The sequence below is a fragment of the Sinocyclocheilus anshuiensis genome, unplaced genomic scaffold, assembly GCF_001515605.1.
Source record: "Sinocyclocheilus anshuiensis isolate Anshui unplaced genomic scaffold, SAMN03320099.WGS_v1.1 scaffold734, whole genome shotgun sequence".
NCBI lineage: Eukaryota > Metazoa > Chordata > Actinopteri > Cypriniformes > Cyprinidae > Sinocyclocheilus > Sinocyclocheilus anshuiensis.
The window spans coordinates 559,552-566,189 of record NW_015544176.1 but is presented as its reverse complement, the minus strand read 5'-3'; the positions used below and the strand labels follow the sequence as shown (position 1 = coordinate 566,189).

Genomic DNA, 6,638 nt, shown 5'->3' with positions numbered 1-6,638 from the left:
CCAAAAAAATTAAAATGGAAAAAAAAAAAACAGAACCCAAAAAAATGTAAATTTGGAATAAAAAAAAAAAAAGGAATTTGGGAAAAAATAAAATGTATTTCATAGGGCCCTAGCATAGTTATTTATTTATTGTGATGATTTGAAGGTTGTGTCAAAAAGTTGTTGTTCTAGTCTAGTAGATAAATAGCTGTATTCTGTACGTTTTTACTCGTGTACAATAATTTTCTTCCAAATATGATAATTTTAAGCTTCTGGTACGATATTCCAATCTGTCCAATCTGGCAACACTGGTTTGAATGATGCGCGCACGCCTTCACGAGTTCACGGAGTGGATTATCTGGAGGATAATATTTTCAGCGATTAGCAACATAAAATTTCCACCATCAAAACAAAGCTAGATTAGCCCAATTACAGTCAGCGAAACACAACTCCTGATGAAGTAATCCAGATTAATTTGATGAGCATCCTCTTAATATGCAATTGCACAGTGGGGGTTTTTTTCCATTTGAAAGATAATAATAACAAATATCAGAATTTATTGCTAATAATTAGCATTCCAACTTCTGACAGTTTTAGCGAAAACAGCTCACAAGATAATAAAGGTACACATATACAGTAAATTAATTTAGCAGATTTTGTTTAAAACACTCAAAGACTACAGTGTGCTTGTTTTTGTGGACAGGTTTTGTATAGGTAGGTTAAGGGGTCTAAAAATCTAAATCTCTTATTGATAAAATGATAAAAATGCATATTTGTATACGTTTATATACAAATACATTTTATAGCGAATAAAATGGGTAGGTTTAGGTTTGGGAGTAGGTTAAGGGGTCTAAAAATCTAAATCTTTTATTGATAAAATGATAAAAATGCATTGATACGAATATCTTAATGATATAAAAGATATGTAAATATTTTTACGTCTTTTAGCTAAAAATACGTAGCAATTTGTACGTTTTAAATGTTGAAATACGTCTAAATTGTACATTTTAGCATTAATAAATCGTACAAAAATGTACGTTTTGTGCTTGTAAATGTTACGTATTAATACCTACGTATAAACATGAGACCAGGCTGGCCAGATGGCCACTTAGAGTCTCCATTGGCTTTAAATCCCAGAGTTAGCATTCCCGACAATACCCACCCAAGTGCGGGATTTCGGCCAAAGGCGGAGGGTTTTGGGAAATTTTTACCTAAATAAACTGTCATTTGAAATATTATGTTATTGTAGGCTGGAAATGTTATATATTTGAGAATATTTGGCAAGCACTGTAAAGTGATCTCTTTTTTTGTGGCTAGAGGAAGTTTCCATATCCACTTTAGCATTTAGTTGAGAAGACAAGTTTACGTTAACATGAAAAGGGAAATATTTGAAACTATAATGCACATGGGAACGATCAGGCCACATGTGTTGATTTAGTCTGAGGTTTTCTTTTCACCGCCACTAAGGATAATGCTGACAGCTGTGACGGTTATGGGAGAATAATAAGAAATGAGCTGAGGTGCCCGCCCACCCATAGCCTACATGTTTGTCTGAATCAATTCTGTTGCAGTGATTGGACACAGATGTGGAGTATGGAAATGGACTGTGGCTATTCAGTATATGTACTTCCACCAATTACAATTGTTGGAAAAGGTTTTGGGTCGGTAAGATTTTTTGAAGTTTATTAAGTCTTATGCACATCCAGGATGCATTTATTTGATAAAAAATGCAGTAAAACAGTAATATTCTGAAATATTATTACTATTTAAAATAACTGTTTTCTATTTGAATATATTTTAAATATATTCAAATAGAAAACAGTTATTTTGAATATATTTTAAAATGTTATTTATTCCTGTGATGCAAAGCTCAGTTTTCAGCATCATTTCTCCAGTCTTCAGTGTCACATGATCCTTCAGAAATCATTCAAATATGCTGGCTTGCCGCAAAAAATAAATAAAGAAATAAAAAATAATTCTTATTTTGAAAACCGTTGTCCTGCTTAATATTTCTGTGCAAACCGTGAGTTTTTTTTTTTTTTTTCAGGATTCAGAACAGCATTTATTTGAAATAGAAATGTGTACTGCCACTTTTGATCGATTTAATGTATTCTTGCTGAATAAAATTATTAATTTCCTTCAAAAAGAAAAATCTTACTGAGCCTGAACTTTTGAACGGAATTTAATTTGAATGTATTCCCACTTGTCAAATCCACCAAGGTGCGTTGTGTTGCAATACCCATTCAAGGCTCAGTCAAACTGTTTACTTGAAGCTTAATTTACCATGTAGTGTATCTGAGAGGTACAGTGGTTGTCATACGGAACAGTATGTACCTCTGAGGACAGAACAGACGGGAGAGAGAATTACATCAGCAGCCGGAGTCCATCACTAGTGATTATAGTATCACGGCTTTGATAACTCCATTCGTAACTCCATTAAAGGTCCTTTGTGTGCTGTCATCTTTACAAACCGACTCCTCACTCAGAGAGAAAGCAATGGATTGTCTGAACAGCTGTGACAAATACAAGATTGTCCAAAGAATGGAACGCATGCAGAAGCTGTTCTAGTGAGCAACAATTATGCTGCCTTCTAAGGTAACTTGTTTTAGCCAAATTAGACAAAGGCAACAATTACTGAAAAGGCAAAACGTGTCAATTAAAATAAGTTAAATCAAATTGAAAATTGATTAATTTAGCCAGTATTTTTATCTGCTGGGCATTTTTAAGCACTGTTTGCATGTGGTGTGTCAAAGGTTCATTTCAGTTAGGATATTCATATTGCCTGACAGACAGCTGTCTATGAATTCAGTGAGACAGCAAGACAGCTTGCTAGGTTTTAAAATAGAGTCTCAGTCTCAAGAATATAAAAAGAATGTAAACAATTTCCACTCTTATTGTATGTCAACAACTGTTTCACTCGTGTCTGGTTTTATTTATCCTAAGGAATTTTAGTCTCTTAAGCAATGAAAGGACGACTTTAGAGAAATAGCATTTTCCTTTGTGTCTATATATGAAAATGCAGAACAGACACTTCTGAGCTGAGTAAAGGTGTGGTTTGTGTTTGACAGTTTCATGTCTGTTTTCTAGCTAAGACCATTTCCAAAGGTCTAAAGACGACATGCTCAGCAGAAGGGAGTTTCATTCTTTCTCCTACCCTCATTCTCTCTCCCTCTCATTGTTTCTTGTTGCACACTCGCTCTCATCTTAAAGGAGCCCACATCAAAGCGCCCATTTAGTGCTGGATGGCAGGTGTAGGGTTTTTATGACAGCATAATAATTTCCTGTCAAAAACACCCCTCACATGGTCTTGATTTGTGCGCTCATAAAGCAGTGGGGTGTACCTTTGCGGTGTCATTTTTGTTCAATTGAATCCTAAAAAAAAAGATGGTTAATAAATTACTTTTGATGGAAACTCTGGCTTTCATGGTGTCTGTCTGTTTGCACTAAATGCAAATCTTTAAATGTTATTCATCAGCTTTTAACATCTGTTCTTTTTAAATGTATACCCAAATGGTTTGTTTCCTTAAAAATGCAATTTATAATCCTGGTATCATCTAAAAGAGAAATACCAGTGCATCACAGTGACTTTGTGATTTTGACTGTTTCCACACTGAGCACCTGATGAGCAGCTTCTGTTTCAGTTGCTGTTTCAAGGAATGAATCACTTTTCTGAATTGTAAAACTTCGCCATAATTTCCTTATTTAACAGGCTCATAATCAATATAATAGTAAAAATAGTGAAAAGAAGCACCTTAATATCCCTGATGACCAAGTTTTTTGTTTAATAGATATACAGAGTTTTTGAACTGCAGAGTTTTTTGCCCAAAGCATAATTTTTCTTACTCATGATCACAAGGGACAATATGAGAAACAGAAACTTTTAAATCGAACCACAAAAACAGTTTAAAACCACACAAGAAAAGAGGAAGTTGTAGTTCTCTCTTTTTAACTTCAGCTCATACCAGAGTCCCTTGTTTCTTTCCTTTACTGACAGAGTTTGACCCGTTTGACACCTCATTCATCCCTGCTCTGAGATGCTGTGCTAATCTCTTATTGACCTACAAATTCATTGTCCCAAGCAGAATGTCAAGTGCAAGTGCAATGCTGTCACCCGTCCCAGAAGCCTGAGTGCCACAGATGTGTAGCGAGGCCTTTGAAGGAAAGCGGAAGCAGCAGTCTTGTGTATTTTTTTCATCTCACGTACAATTGCTTGTTTCTGTGTTCAAGCAGATGCAACAACGTGTTAATCCACTACAGATTTGCGTTTAGCTCACAGACATACATTTGAGGTCATAAACCTCATTTCATCATCTGAGGCATCTTTCTGGAGTCAGGATTCTCCGTAGGGCCGCATTCCTCTAATGCCATCGGGTACACCGGTCCATATTCCTCTGTTATTGCTCATGCTTGTGTATTTTTAGGCTGAATTCTTTCTATACCGCTGAACCTATGTTTCCTGTGGCCTTGTGCTCTGCCTGGTTTATTTAAGGCCCTTGAGGGTCCCAGGGCCAAGGCACTAGCCTTGAAAGAGTCCCTAGAAATACCTCCTGGTGGTGTGGCATTAGGACTGGATTTGCTTTCTCTTTAATTATGAGGGGCTGTACATACTCTGTTTACTGCGAAGGCTCCGAGAGGAACTAATCCATCATCCTGTTTGTCAACTCCAGCGGGAGTCTCAAACAGCCTGATATGGTGGAGAGAGCTTTCTGAAAATACAGTCCTGAGAATGTGAACACCAGGCAATGGTGTATAGCCTTCTGTCACAGGTAGAAATTCTGCGTTGGATCTCAGAGGATTGCAAAATATTCCTTTTGTAGCATTTCAGGCAGTGTAGGAAAGAAATGCATTTTCTTCCTAATTCTCACTGTGTTCTTAAAGGGATAATTCATCCAAAAATGACAGAATTTTCCCATAAATGTCTCCAACAAATGTTCCCAATTTTTAAAATATTATATTATATTATATTATATTATATTATATTATATTATATTATATTATATTTAGTGCTGTCAATCAATTTTTAAAATATTATATTATATTATATTATATTATATTATATTATATTATATTATATTATATTTAGTGCTGTCAATCGATTAAAAAATAACTAATTAATCGCACATTTTTGTGAAATTACTTGCGATTAATCCCACCTTGAAGTTTTTAAATATAATTTTATGTTGCAACAATTTCACATTCAATCTTCAAATTAATGAAGAAACGGCATAAAGACAGTATATTTTAAATGTTTATTTAATTGCATCTTTTTATGACTGAGGGCGAGTATCACTGATACCAATACTACTGATGTCTCTATGAAATTTTTTTTTTTTCTAATATTTAACCATAAACTATAGCCACTCAACATTACAGTATAATTCAGAGCTATCAATTTTAACATTTCTTAGACTTTTAAAAATAACAACTTCTAATTTAAGTGAACTTAAAAACAATCTTCACATACACCCATTATAATAAATGTCATATTTACATGTGCCCTTGAGCAAGTAGGAAACATACAGAAATTGATTAAAGTTAAAGAGATTAAACACCGTAATCAAGCTGTGTTCGTGTTTTCAGAATTACTGTAGTTACGAAATGGCAACTCTGAGATTCCACTGAAAGCTGTTCACATCCTTGAACTCAGAAATTATTTGTTTCTATGGCAATGAGGAAGAGCAGCTTTATTGTTGATGACGGCTAAACATTTCAACACTATAACTTCACCTTGATATGTTCTTGCTAAAAATATAAGAACAAACTAGTCAACACTGGCTGCAATAAAATGACTTATCAAGACAAAATATACAGTTTAGAGGCTGCTAATTTTTAAGGCTGTTGCCACTTTGGTGGTTTTTACATGAAGTCCCAGCGGTCAAATGAGAGAAGAAAGAGCTTTTTGTAAATTCAAACTTTTTTATAAGTTTCAAACTTGTAATTATAACATGAAAGGATTGAAAAGTGTAATTCTGGTAATTCTGATATGATGTGAAAGCAACAAAAGCTCCCAAGAGAATGCAATTACACATTGCATGCTTATTTGTTAATTACTTCCATGACAGGGAAATAGAATTAAACATGCCTTGAGTATGAGAAGAAATGCCTTTAGTAATTAAAAAAAAATTTGAAAGTTATCAAACACTAAATTCTAAATTAAATATAGATGAAAGCTTAAAGCTACAAAAGTTCTTGATTTCCTGTTTTTTTTTTTTTTCTTTTGTTCTTTGATTAACAGACATCACAGCAGCTGGTTATTAGGTTTTTTGGCTGCTATTACTTTAAGAGCTGCCGCTGCTGAACATGACACGGATCTGACACGCATCGTATTTTCTCACAACTCTTTACATTTTCTGACCCACTTCAGGTTTTAAAGTCTCTACTAATGAGCTGACTGCATTTGTGCATGCATTTGAAGAGCATGTTCTACGAGCCTGGACAGGAAAATTTGTTTTTACTGACATATGGCCTGACAACATCTCATCTGCAGTTCACTGTTGTTCTACTGAAGCTCTTGTTTTTCTTTATCAAAATTACATAAATTATATATTTTTTGACAGGTGTAAAAATGTTGTATTTGTAATATTTCAGTATGTTATATAATAATAATAATAATATTTATTTTAAGTTTTTTTTTTTTTTTTTTTTGCATGTTTTTTTGG

At 34.0% G+C, this 6,638-nt stretch overlaps 1 protein-coding gene across 2 annotated transcripts in view; it reads left to right on the top strand.

Moving 5' to 3' along the window:
- Positions 1–6,638, top strand: part of LOC107696219 (phosphoprotein associated with glycosphingolipid-enriched microdomains 1-like) — a 58,604-nt gene that overhangs the window by 20,480 nt on the left and 31,486 nt on the right. The window contains exon 1 of one of the 2 annotated variants that reach the window (XM_016496474.1): positions 2,527–2,574. The exons of the other annotated variant lie outside the window; for it this stretch is intronic. The gene's annotated coding sequence lies outside the window, so the exon portion shown is untranslated. Of the gene's footprint in view, positions 1–2,526; positions 2,575–6,638 lie in introns of those variants that run through there. 2 annotated transcript variants of the gene reach the window in all.